Here is a 14,169-nt window from a genome sequence, read left to right as displayed (position 1 = left end):
TTTTTCTTATATTTCTCATAAATTTTCCGATTGTATACATGTATTTTTATTGACAAGAATATAATTATGTCTTTCCACTTTTCTTTGGAAAAACTTATTGTTTTTGTTCTGATTATTATTTATTTTTTTCCGCCAAATTTTGTTCTTGCGATAAATGTTTGTTTCGCAATACATCGCTTAGATATTTCTCATATGGTATCGTATAGTTTATGCGCTGTTAAATTTCACCCTGCTAAGGCGAACCATTTCCTTTGTAAAAGTTATCTCCCTATTCACTGTTTATCATCTGTGTGCATCTCCTTCGTAACAAAAAAAGATAGCGTTCAAGGTCAAGTTCTAAATTGTGACTTTTGCTTGTATTTGCATTTTCTCCGACACTTTGAAAGATACATATAAAAGAACAAGTGCAAAATGTTTGATTTATTGTAATAAAGATATGCTACATTAGTGCCCTGAAATGTCTTGATATGAGGTTATTTGATAATAACTTCAACTAAGTTCATTATAAAGCCATTTGACCTTGTTTGGTGATATCATATCATATGAGACCGGAAGTGGCATTTTTTCACCGGAAGTAGCATATTATCTCCCTTATTTCACTGAAAACTATAATTAAACCATTATTTATCGCATCAGTATGAAAAAACTATCTTCTTATCAATTTTTCTTTTTGATGTGGAAAGACTTTCAATTGTTCTCTGAACAATTGGTTTTTAATTGTGTTTATAGTGAGTAGATTTCTGTGTGATGTTTTGTTATTGTTGTTTGTCTTCCCGTCCTGTTTACTTTGGCAATGGTGTTTTCTGTTCAGATTAATATATTGACCAGTACTTCGTCGACGGATTGAGTAGGCAGTCTGGTTGACACATGACCTTGTTCAATGCCAAATGATACATTTGCGTAAGTATATAAGTACGATTTATATCATCTACAACAATTCGAGACATTATATCGATATAGACTATGAAAGTACAGCTATATTAGCGATTGAGTGACTTTTTCTCTTATCATACCCACAGGCTTTCCATACATTTTACATTTTGTTCTACGAAAGACTGATAAAACGTTTGTTAACTGTTCCCCTGATATTGTTTTGGATTAACCGTAAACCAGCCGACAGATAAATGCTTCCTGTCAGCACATGACGGACGATACGAGTTTCCGATCGATATCTGGTGACATCAAGATCAAATAAGGAGAATTTGTAACATTTTTATTGTTTCTGAAGCCTCGTGGCCATAACTTATATCCTAATTATAGACAATTTCTTGTCAACCTCTCTCGCTTTGTCTTAACTGTTTTTCTAATCCCAGTATAAACTCTTCAGATTTCTCTCCAGGATTTTTTAAAGAATGTAAACAAAACTTCATCCATTAAAGTTTTAACAAGTTTTACTTAGTTGAAGGTGTTTAATCAATATAACCCTATCTCCGTCTGGCTGTCATAGATCAAACAGTCTTGAGCAAGTAACCAGTCTGAACAAATATTGACCAATTTGTGTATATGCCTCTAGACAAGTGCATTGAAGTGTCCACGCTTCATTTCTGAAAGAAGGCAATCGTATGCTATACATACAATAAATCAAAACCCCATAATGTTCAATGCAGGAAGACTCTTCAAAGTCTATAAAAAGTGCAGCGTTTCATGTTTGTTGCGAAAGATTTCGGTTTTGCAACATAAAAAAATAACCTATAATTATTAAATCTTCCAGGGGCAACTACACGTTTATTTACCTAGATCTTAATGACGTCATCAGCGTTCTTACGAGGGAGAGAGAACAAGAAAGATGCTAGTTTTGTTACCAAATAATAGACCACTTTCAAGTTCATCCGTCACCGGAAAAAAACTCGTCAATTATGCGCGCCTTTATGACGTCATTTACCAGATAGAGGGATCGCCTGTATCCCTGCAGTACGTTCATCAAGCGTCTTAGTGATCATCATTGTGCAGGATAAACTAGAAATAATATGTGGTACTTAATGACAATTCCCTAATGACAGCAGTGCTGAAAGACAATTATGAGAATTCAATTTGCCGAATAATTCGTACAATATAGATTAAAAGTTTTCCAACCACTCGCTCAACATTGGAATGGAAGTGACGACGCCCCTAAACGCACAAATGACGTTTACTAAAACCAGAGTTTTAGGGATTGTATAAGACAACATTTCTCTATCATTATCCAAATATTCTCAGCGGCGGATCCAGGATTTTTGAAAGGGGGGGGGCGAAGTTTTTAAAATTTAGCCGAGCATAGCATTGGGACCTTTTTTTAGCCTAATAAAAATCTAAAATAAGTGTAAAATGCACTTTTTAAAAGGTTACTGACGTCGGGCATGTATCTTTTATAGTTGCTGTAAAGTGTTAGGGTAGGACATTTTTGATGGTTTATTCTCCTTATTAACTGTATATCATAAAATGATAGCATTGATTCAAAGCTATGTACTGATATATTTAATTTGAGACTTGTCAGTGAAAAATAGACCGGAAAAATTCTCGTTTAAATTGTTGTATGTTAAGTGAGCATAACCTCGTTAGATTTCTTGTTATAAACAAGATATCGTCGGGCTATTCAAAGAAATTTACAATACGACCGACACGAGTTAAAACAGACGAACACGCAATTTTATTCAAATGTTTGGTTGTTATGTTTCACCAAACAAAATGAAGGGAAGTGAGGGTTTTTAAAACAAAAGGCTACGCACGAGTCTGAAATGACAACGAATTTATAAACGACGGTGGATAAATGGAGACATAAAGGCAACACCCAACAGGCAGGTTGCATTCTGGTCTTGAGGGGAAAAAAACAATATACCAGTTCGGCGAAACAGCAGAACTGCAAACCTACCCCCCTCCCCTCAAACAAATACGCCCGTTTTTTATTCATCATGTTCATTTAATGCTAAATGATTCTGTTGGAAATTTTCGTTTCTTATAGCAAAAAAGTGGATATGAGTATTGTTTTCAATCAAGATACGGCCAGAATTTTTCTTCAAGGCAAAAATCAGCGTCAGATTGTGTTCACTCATATATCTCAGACTCCCCCTCAAATCAAATGGTTCGTAACTTAGACTTAAAATATATCTAGAGCTTATACTGAGTGGGGATCAATATTCAGCTACATGTATGTTATTTTAGACCACGTGAAAACTTCGACTCATCCGAAATTTCGAGTCAACCGAGTAAGATACAACGAGAGTTAATTTAGTTATGTTCTTTAGAATAGGATGGGGAGTTTGGGGTTAAACATGCTCAATCCTGTGTCGCTTTGAAGGTGTCATGATTGTCAATCTCAGCGTAAGCAATGTGTTACTGTATTTTGAATTTCAAAATGACTGAGTGACGTTTTTTCGACGCACTCGTCAACTCCACCATAGCGAATCACATGACTTTGACATGATAAGTGAATACCAGCGAAAAATATCTTAATAAGTAAAGAATTGTCGCATAAAAATTAAAGACACGGGAAATGGAAAAGTTCACGAAGTCTAGTCTGATTAATCATTTTACAAAAAAAAAAAAAAGTCCGAGCAAAAAGGGGGGGGGGCGGGGGGGCGTACACCCTCTACGCCCCCTTCTGGGTCTGCCACTGATTCTGATTATCAACTATCATTAAAGAATATGCCCGCTTCATTAGTTTGGAAGCAATGAACAGTTATTTTGTACATAGATTATATTCACCATCCCAATTGTGTGCCGTATAATCGAAAGTAGTTCAGGATACCCAGTACATGTAGTTCGTAGCAACATATTAATACACTGAGTTCTATTACAATCACATTGTGGTAATTTCATCAAGGCATTTGTTTACATAAATATCATTTATCAAGCATTAGATGGTGGGTGATACAAATGTACACATCATGCAGTTTTACTAATTTTTCAGTTGAAAGCTGATTGCGAACACTTAAACCATTAATGCACTTACATTCTTTAACTCGGTCATTATACGCTACCAAAATAGATTGTTAGTGTGATATATCTAAAAAAGATTAAATTAAAATGTGACAGGCATTACACTTTTGAATGAGGAGAGAAACATCGTAACACAGTTAGCATGGTTAATGTCGGTACCATTCATTTGTTAGAAGGATATAAACACAATTTTAAGAAAATTAGATGGTTCCAATACATTTAAATTTGTTCTGCGATGTTCGTTCACACAAAACGGTTACGATTATCTTAAAGACATCAGTTACAATTAAATTTTCACCAAATTAATATCTTTATTTAATTTTTTCGTGAAGTCATTTCCAGCAAAATCTCTTAATAACAAAATATTTGAAACCAATATTACAGAATTAAGAGCAGCGTTGATATAATAAAAATTCGCGGAATGCCAATTTCATTTATTATAGGTAATTTGCCATTACGTCACTCGTGCGTCGATTTTTCAAATAAGCACCACATCAAAGAGCGTCCATTAAGCTCAGATCGTATCTCTATTACAGAGTTATCGGTCCTTCAAATGAAATTATTTCAATTTTATAGATGCTTCAGTTGACAGCCTATTAAGACAAAACATAGGAAGGGGGGAAATTTTATGTTCTAACTGAATACGTTGATGATTTTTTTTTTTCTGATTTATTTGCAATGAAGCAAAGTACAATTGGTGAAAATTCATTTGCTAAGAGTTCCTATCATTACAATAAAGTGTCAAATGATGCTGAAAGACGTAACAAATGGACGTTTTCTTACATTAACCTGATGAAGTCAGACTCTAATAAATAACATGATTAACACTATACGTAGATTTAAATGACGGAACAAAGACGGCGTAGACACAATACATACAAAAAGCAGTATAACAAAAATACCGAAAATTACTAATTACTATTGCTAGGCATATTAATACATACTAAATACTATTTATAGTCGATAGCCCAGCAATACTGGTGGACCCCATATTTTATTTATATAAATATAATTGATATACACAATATACATGAAGCACAAGTATCAATGCACGATCAACTAACTGTCGTTAGTTCCGGTTTGTTGTCATTTTTTGAGTGCAGTTTTTTCTGAACTAATTAAGCATTTATCAGAATCCAGCTTTGGAAGGGGAAAAAATAGGTTGTAAAAAGCATAAACATATTTCTAGTATCAGCTTGATGGACTTAATTACATAAGTCACATGATAAGTCTATCCTTTAATATTAAATAGATTTTAGTACTCATAAATCTTTATAAGTTATATGCTGACGACACGATAACAACGAACAATGTCTTTGAATAGCTTAAGAAGTTAAGAAAAGGGAGAATTGATGTCAAATGTGGAAACTAATGGGAAAATATGGCGTTAATGGTTAAAAAACTCAAAAAGAGGACACATAAAATGTATAAAAAATCATATGAAAGAAAAAAACATCAATGTCCAAATGAAAAAAAAGGGAGAAATTTACTATAATAGATAAACACAGACTAGTTCAAATTTTAAGATTTTGAAATCGTTAAAACGTTCTAAAACCAATTTTAAATTCAGGTTTATCATTTCATTAGAAGTTTCTCTATAGAGTCTATATCTGGTGTACATTTTGTTTGGTCTAAAAGGTTTAAAAAGACATTTTGAGTAGTTGTTTTTTTACTGAAATGTTATGTATTGTAAAGAAAGAATAGTAATTACGTATTGAATATTCTCAGATTATTCGTGTATTGGAACATCAATACAAATAATTGTTAAATTTATCACATTAACAAATGTTTCAATAAGAGAGTACTCACGTTTGCTGCATTTAATTTTCAAATAGATGAACAGATTTTTATTAAAAATTATAACAAACAATTATTTAAATATTTGTACAACCTGTGCCATTATTTATTTTCAATAAATAAAAGGCATCCTTTCACATTCTATAAATATTAATCAAATGATACACTCAATATTTGTTTATAGAAAACTCGCTTTCAAAAGACGAGTATTGCTACGTGTACATTGTCAATATTTTGTCATGTATTTAAAATTAGTTGAACACTTCATGCAATAAATAATCCAAACAGTAGTTACAATTTGTAATCTCAAGTGTTTAGTGTCACAGGACTATTTTGTCGAGAATACTACTGATAAAAAAATATCAAAAATAGCTTTGTACGATTCAAATAAAATGAGAAAAATGAAAAAAAAAATTGTATGATATCAGCTTGAGTTGCAATCTGAATTATCACTGTCCTTGTTTTGAACCGATCCTTTAAATAAAACCACATTGCCCTTTTAACTCTTTGATATTATTAAAACAACATTATTACTGTACCATTGAGAACACTGTTGGTTCCCATCAAATGGCACTCTGTTCAATGTAAGAAAAAGATCATGTAGAGTGATTTCATATACATGTGTTCGTAACCAGAGTTCGTTATCAATATCAAGCTAACATTGGAGTTTTCTTAAAAACGTGACAAGAGAACTTTGATGTGGATGTTGGATGTGTACGGATTGATAGTTTAGTCTTAAATGCATGATTTTTTTATTAGTTGTTAGCGGCTTTGAACTAGCTGTCATATAACTGCGAGTACTCTCAGATCTGTTCATTGTGTCGGGATGTATAAGTACCGGGCCACGTCCACTTGTATTTTTGTCCATCTGATGAGTTAAGCCTGTTTCAACTAATTTTTATAGTTCGTTCTTATGTTGTACTGTTATACCACTGTCCCAGGTTAAGGGGAGGGTTGGGATCCCGCTAACATGTTTAACCCCGCCACATTATTTATGTATGTGCCTGTCCCAAGTCAGGAGCCTGTAATTCAGTGGTTGTCGTTTGTTTATGTGTTACATATTTGTTTTTCGTTCATTTTTTTTACATAAATAGGGCCGTTAGTTTTCTCATTTGAATTGTTTTACATTGTCTTATCGGGGCCTTTTATAGCTCACGATGCGGTATGGGCATTGCTCATTGTTGAAGGCCGTACGGTGACCTATAGTTGTTAATGTCTGTGTCATTTTGGTCTTTTGTAGATAATTGTCTCATTGGCAATCATACCACATCTTCTTTTTTATATTTAATGCAACATATTTCAACGCATAACTATGAAAAAACACTGCTGTTGTCTGTTCTATGGTCGGGTTGTCTCTTTGACATATTCTCCATTTCCATTCTCAATTTTATGTAAGTAAAGGATGGTTTAAACGACTTTAACATGTAAATTTTATAAGTTGAACGGATTGTTTATACTGTTTCAACATGTAAAAGTAAGATTATATTTCTAATTTACGTAAATATGCTGTGTTTTGCATAGTTATGCGTTGAAATATGTTGCATTAAAGTTCTCTTGTCATGTTTTTAAGAACACTCCAATATTAGCTTGATATTGATAACGACAGATACTTTATGGCAAAGTCCAAATTGTTGTAAAATTGTTGGCCCTGCTGTGAAGAAACTCTGATCACTGTACAACCAGTTGGTGATGGTCAAGTTAGTTGAAGTAAAATTGTATTATTCTTGTATGGAGTATACATTGTTTAACTCGTACGATATGCAAGATAGCTACTACTTATACTTTGTAATACGTCATCGGTATCAGAGCAAAAAAACTGATGAGACGGGTTTGGTCAACGAAAGTCTCCTTTTCCCCCTCTTAAATCTCATAGGAAAGTACCATGACTAATTAAATAATTATAATATCAGTATCAACTTCACAAATAATACAGGGATTGCCTTGAGATAAATATATTAGGCGCTGACGTTATGCATAATTTCAGTTTTCTCTTTATTTGTCTAAGAACCAAAAGGGAGACGGTAGATACTTAAAGAAAACGTTCCTGTTGGTCGTATGATTCGCAACGTGGCTCGTTTTTGTGCATTCAGATTTGGGATTTTGGTCTTGGGCGTAGAGACATTCTACATATCAATGTATCTCATATACAGCTGTATTATTAGGGGAACACATTATATGATGTTCATCACACAAGATCTATTTATAAATTAATGATGTTCATTTCACTGAAAGTAATTGTCATTTAGTTATCCATTAGCTATTTTAGTAAACACTTTTTTTCAATAGTAATAACTCAGGTGTCAACATCATCAAAACTGATAAACAATCTTTTATTTTTTTTTCATTTCTGATTACATCCAATTAAAATTGTTGACTTTAGATAAAAGAGATGTGTTTTTGTTTGATTAGCTATTTTTGCATCGCGTATCAAACAAGTTTATGGTACTGCTGGTAACTGCAGAGAAGTTGTAATGAAAACAAATCAACAAGGTGTTTCTTTTCATTTGGACGGATTTTATTAATTAACATCGATATAAATGATTCATCTACATGTTGATTGGTTTTTTCATGAAACAAAAAACGGCTTTGGGAATACACTACTATATCAATTTCACTGACCGTCTTATTTAGTGCAAGAATACAGGTTGTAAATGTCAGGAATCAGAGGTTGTAAAAATGTTTTAATTTTCATTGGAATGTTTCACGTTTTCCCTTCGGTGACTATGCATCAGTTGGACTTACTGTGTACTAATTAAACCATTAGACTTACTGTGTACTAATTAAACCATTAGACTAGATTGCCTATGAAGTATATAAAGATTACACGATAGGGTAAAACTATACTAAAATTGGTAAATGAGACAACGTAACAACATAGGTCAAACAGGAACATACGTATTGACTATATACTGTTCCCAGGGTCAAACCATGATAATCCGGGTACTTTAGTCATATAGTTAATTAAATACAGATTTACTCCAATATGAAAAAATACAGTGCAATATTTCACGTGTTTAAAGATAACTCCGCTGATAAATCTTCAAAATCACTTGATCATAATTGTTACTTTGACAAACATCGTAAACAGTTCAGAACATACAAACAACACAAGTGCTTGCAATTTCGGTAAAAAAGTAAAAGATTTCCACGGATTTAAATATTTTCCACCGAGCACAAAGATTCACTATCTTTTAGATATAGCATATGGAATCAATATTAGAGTAGAGGCTCATAATGCAATCTTGATTCCTTGATTCAATACACTGACTGATTCTTTCAAAAAACCATTTCCCATTCACAACATTCGTGAACAGAACTTTGCGATACAATATCTAGAGACCAATATACAATATCTAGAGGCCAACTTACAATATCTAGAGGCCAACTTACAATATCTAGAGGCCAACATACAATATCTAGAGGCCAACATACAATATCTAGAGGCCAACTTACAATATCTAGAGGCCAACTTACAATATCTAGAGGCCAACATATAATATCTAGAGGCCAACTTACAATATCTAGAGGCCAACTTACAATATCTAGAGGCCAACATATAATATCTAAAGGCCATACCCGTAGCCAGGGGGGTTCGGACGACACCCCCCCCCCCCCCCCCTTGAAATCAAATAAGCACTGTTAAAGTCGACGTTTTGTTCAAATTGTGACTGTTAAAGTCGAGTTCATGAGTCCAACGAACCCCCCCTCCCCTTGGAAATTCCTGGTTACGGGCCTGTAGAGGCCAACATACAATATCTAGAGGCCAACATACAATATCTAGAGGCCAACATACAATATCTAGAGGCCAACATACAATATCTAGAAGCCAACATACAATATCTAGAGGCCAACATACAATATCTTATAATTTACATTAGGTCAAGCTCTAAATCTAATAATATCTAGAGGCCAACATACAATATCTTATAATTTACATGAGGTCAAGCTCTAAATCGCCTCGATGTTAGATATAACATGAATCTATCTAGTTCTCACAGTCAAAATATGTAAGCAACCAATCGACTTTACATAAGGAAACGACCATCTAACTGCAAGCGTGGTTGGCTTGGGGATTATGTTTTCTTCTTCTAACAAGCAGATGATCAAATAAAATATTATGAATTCAGATTTTCCCCATACAAAGTGTTAAATTCTGAGAAAAAAAATAATTTTAATTCATAGCGTCGAAAAACTAAAAAAAAAGACTTGTTAACGCTTTGTGTGAAAAAAATCTGTCTCCGACAAAAAAATAAATTACTTTCACTTTTATTACTTTTTAATCTTAAATGTCAACTTTCCAAAAAATCTAGTTCACACGTTTATTCTACAATATGATCGATAGCCCTACCTGAAACAGCTTCACAGTTTTGATGATAAACTGAAAGTGGTTTAAAGTAAATGTAGACTGAAAGTGGTTAAAGGAAAATAAATTGAAATTATTTACTCTAGATTTTCTAGTATATAATTAGGATAATTAAGTCTTTTATGCGAACTTGAGAAAATTAAACATTGAACATAAAAGAATTCACTTACCTACCTTTCTTCGTGTTTACTTTTTGATTTACACTAATTTGTACCTTACGTGTGTAACAGGTGCCCGTTCTAAAGATCACAATTAAATTACTACCCGTGAGTCTGCAATTCACATGCATCACTCAAAAAATAACCAACACATATAATAAAGAAATGTTTGCATCTAACAAATCAATTAATTGTTGATGTGTGATGTGTAGAAATATTTAACACATGAAGTTCATCCCTGTGGACCAAACCTATAGATGGTATATACATTCACAGTCAATATATCATACAGGACCTAATCAAACGGTCTAATGGATCTATTCACTCTGACAACTTGTTGCTGTAGACACTATACATTTGTGATCAAATATTTGGTGCTTATTTTGATTGCGATAATGCAGAGTTATAAAAACTGCAAGTTATCCATAAATCAAAACTAGATTAAATTAGCATTACGGATATGGTCCTGTGTTGTTTGTTAATGTAATATGCTGCTCTTTGAGTCTGGTGCAATCATTTTACCTACAGTTTGTATTTTCTATAAAGTTAATTGATGATATCAAATTACAGTTTTTGAAGTACTTTGCGAAAAAATTAACCGTTTGGGGAGGGACATAAAAACTTCAAGTGATTCGGCCTCAAGGATTCGGCATAAGACGTTAGACAAAACATGTTTCCATAAGTCGTAATGTTCGTCAATATTTACATCTGAATTTCAAAATCTCAACGGAAATAAACCTTTGATCTTTTACTGAATACAGCTGTACCAGAAACACGTGTCTTGCACAGAGAAATTTGTTAAAATAAGTAAAAGATATAAAACGACGAAACCGTAAAAACAATTTTGTTCCTGTACAGAAGCGCATTCTCATCTTGGACTCTTGGGGTAGGGTGTATGTAGTTATTTATCTCAAAAGGCAAGCCATAGACTCGCGAGTCGTCGTGATATAGAAAATATTACTCATTACTGGTTATAAACAGACACAGATTATTCAATACTCCAGCTAACCCAAAATCATCTTTAGTACACACCATTATATCACCATGTCATTTTATATTCAGAAAAAACAGTACTCTTATTGTGTTCAATTAAAAGACTTTGAGGTATGAAGAATAAAGACTGAAAACAGGCTAAACAGCGTTTTATAAATTTCATGCGTCTGAAGCGCTTTTCTTGGTATACCATCTTACTTAGACTATATTACACGAATTCGTGAAAGTCAATGAAGTATAAAAATCGAAAACAGTTAAAGAGCTATTATATGACAAAACGCACATACATGTTGTACATGTACAAATAATAGACAGTTCTATATTTCTCAAATAATAAACGGACAATTTAAGAAAAGTTTGTTATTGATCATGTCAGTACTGAAGTATTTTAAGTACGTATACTGAGCTGATGATAATTACACTTTGTAGTCCACCAGTAGAGGTATAGGACACAGTTATGCAAAAAGTAAAAACAAAATTTTAAAAACTTTATGCAGTCTACTTTACAATTTGAAATCTTTTGCATATGTCTTATAAAATGTATTACCCTTTTAATTTCACAAACGCTTTAAATTCATAGTGCTTCACTTAAGCCAATTTATATTCTTTAAAGTCGTTTGCCTTAAATGTTGCCATTTAAATTTTCCTTCTGTGCCACACATTGAGATGAGTTGTTTGTTTTACCGAGGTAATTTATGGCATGTCCTTAACTTTTAATAAATCTTTTAAATCTTTTCAAAGAACCAAATGACACGTTGATCAGACGGATTCACAGAATAGACAAAGAGTTAGGGGACAAACATTTAGCAAGAGGGGAAGTTGTTAAATGTAACTAACAGTTGTGGTATATTCAAATTTATTTAATCTTTAAATCAGGTACATTCATTAAAACAAGTGTGAAAACTTAATAAACATAAACCAAATAGTATCAAAGAGATCAAGTAAGCTTTTTATATGTATGCAGGTAATTAACAACCATTAAAGAGTATCATCTACCGCTATAAAATCTCAAGTGTTCACTTAACAATCATGTTCTCATCTATTTATAGGAGTGGAGTCATCTTCAACACAATGTATTAACAAAACATCTGAAAGTACAATGAAAACATAGCACTTATTAATTCACTCCCAGCGCTCTGCGAGCGATTAATATAGGTATAAACGATGTTCCATTGGACTACAAAACATGCTCTTCAATAATTAAAATCGGCAAACAGTTGGGGTAATGTTATCACAGTGACCTACTACAAGTATGTACGTGACTTACAAAAAGGTCAACGTCATTTCAAGTTCTGTTTACCCCATTTGTTTGATTCAATATTTCATAAATATTTTTAATGATTTAAGCAACTTAGTGCACAGTAAGAATGACTTTTAATGATATAAGCAACTTAGTGCACAGTAAGAATGACTTTTAACACACTGAAGGTAAAAACTTTACTTAAAAGACTTGAAATACATACTATGAATAAAAAATGTCACCATTTTCACAGTTATATCATGAACAGTAAAAAGTTGAGTTCTCTCAAAGTTAAGCCAAATGATGAATTACAAAAATACGATTATAGATTAAAAAACACAAGTAAAAGCACAATAAAGACAACAACAAAAACAAACCAGAAAATAAACAGTCCCAAGATTTTAATTTAAACAAAACACAGCAAAAAAATTGTTGCAATCTAAATACCAAAGAACAATAACCATTTTGTTTTTTTTTTCTCGACAAGACTATCTATTGAGCACCCTATATTTTTAAATATTTAAGTTATTTGGTAAACAGATGGGATTCAGAAGAAAGTATTTCCATTTTCTCTGATTGCATCTGACGTGTTTGAGGCACCACGCACCTATTCCAACAATTTGATTCCTCCATTATAAAATATTAACACCTCATTATATCAGTAGTTGCCACTTATATATACGTAACTTTATTTTACATGCATGGCGACAGAAATAAGAAGGTCAATGGAAAATCAGAACAATTGTTTGAAAATGAGGATGTGTTCATTTCATGTTATAAATTCACTTAAGTACTAATAATTGAAGATTAATGGGAAAATTTGGCATAAATATAATTCAAATCTCATCTATGGAGTATTGATTGATAGATGATGTAGACAGGAAACTTCTAAACAGGAATAGATTATTTCATCTAAATGACTACTCAGCTTTTACAGACTCGCTCCATTCTAAATCAAATCTAAACGGGAAATTAAATTCCAGAAAATTGGCCCTAATTTGACATTTTTTAACGACGCCTATATCTTGAACAAATTAATATTCTTGATGAATGCAAGGCGAACGAGTTTTATTTAGAGTCAAGGGTGTACTGCTTGTCATAAAGATGTTGACGTTAATGAAATGGCACCGTCGTTTCTGACTGACGTAAATGACTGCTTGGGAGTAATGAAAACGAAAATAAGTTTGCAAGTAGTGTAATCGCAAACAAATAAATCAATAGAATATTCTATAAATATCTCAAACTAAAAAGGGGGTTTACGCAGTTTGTAAAGGGAATGGCAAAATGTTAATGTAAAGTTAAATCAAGGACTCGGGATATTTCTAATAATTCTGCGCCGTCTAGCTGAACATACTACTCATTTTGTATTTTTGTGATATTTGATAGTTTATGCTATTACATATTACATTCCTGGGGAATTTTACGTCTTACCAGGTGGAAACGCTCACAAAAATTTATGAAGGGCATTTTGAGTAACACTTTGGAAGATGAACAGTTGCATATCTAAAATGATTTTTTTTTTCAGTTGTCATCGTTATGCTTTCTTTATCCCAAGCAACACACGAAGGGGGAACTATCTTAACAACTTAGTTCGGATAATTTTTCATGAAACCCTTTACAAAACGTTATATGTTGCTGAACACAATCAATATTTTTGTTCTCTTTTCGTTTAATCTTTATATTTAGAGTATGTGTTAGAAGAC

General features: G+C 32.7%; 1 protein-coding gene across 1 annotated transcript in view; it reads right to left on the bottom strand.

Annotated features, from left to right (window-relative positions):
- Positions 1-10,095, bottom strand: part of LOC143046350 (neuronal acetylcholine receptor subunit alpha-10-like) — a 72,271-nt gene extending 62,176 nt beyond the window's left edge. The window contains exon 1 of the mRNA XM_076219477.1: positions 10,061-10,095. The gene's annotated coding sequence lies outside the window, so the exon portion shown is untranslated. The remainder of the gene's footprint in view (positions 1-10,060) is intronic.
- Between the last annotated feature and the right edge of the window lie 4,074 nt (positions 10,096-14,169).

This window comes from Mytilus galloprovincialis, chromosome 9 (genome assembly GCF_965363235.1).
Source record: "Mytilus galloprovincialis chromosome 9, xbMytGall1.hap1.1, whole genome shotgun sequence".
In the NCBI taxonomy this organism is placed as follows: domain Eukaryota; kingdom Metazoa; phylum Mollusca; class Bivalvia; order Mytilida; family Mytilidae; genus Mytilus; species Mytilus galloprovincialis.
The sequence above is the reverse complement of the archived record's forward strand: the minus strand, read 5'-3'. Positions and strand labels throughout refer to the sequence as shown.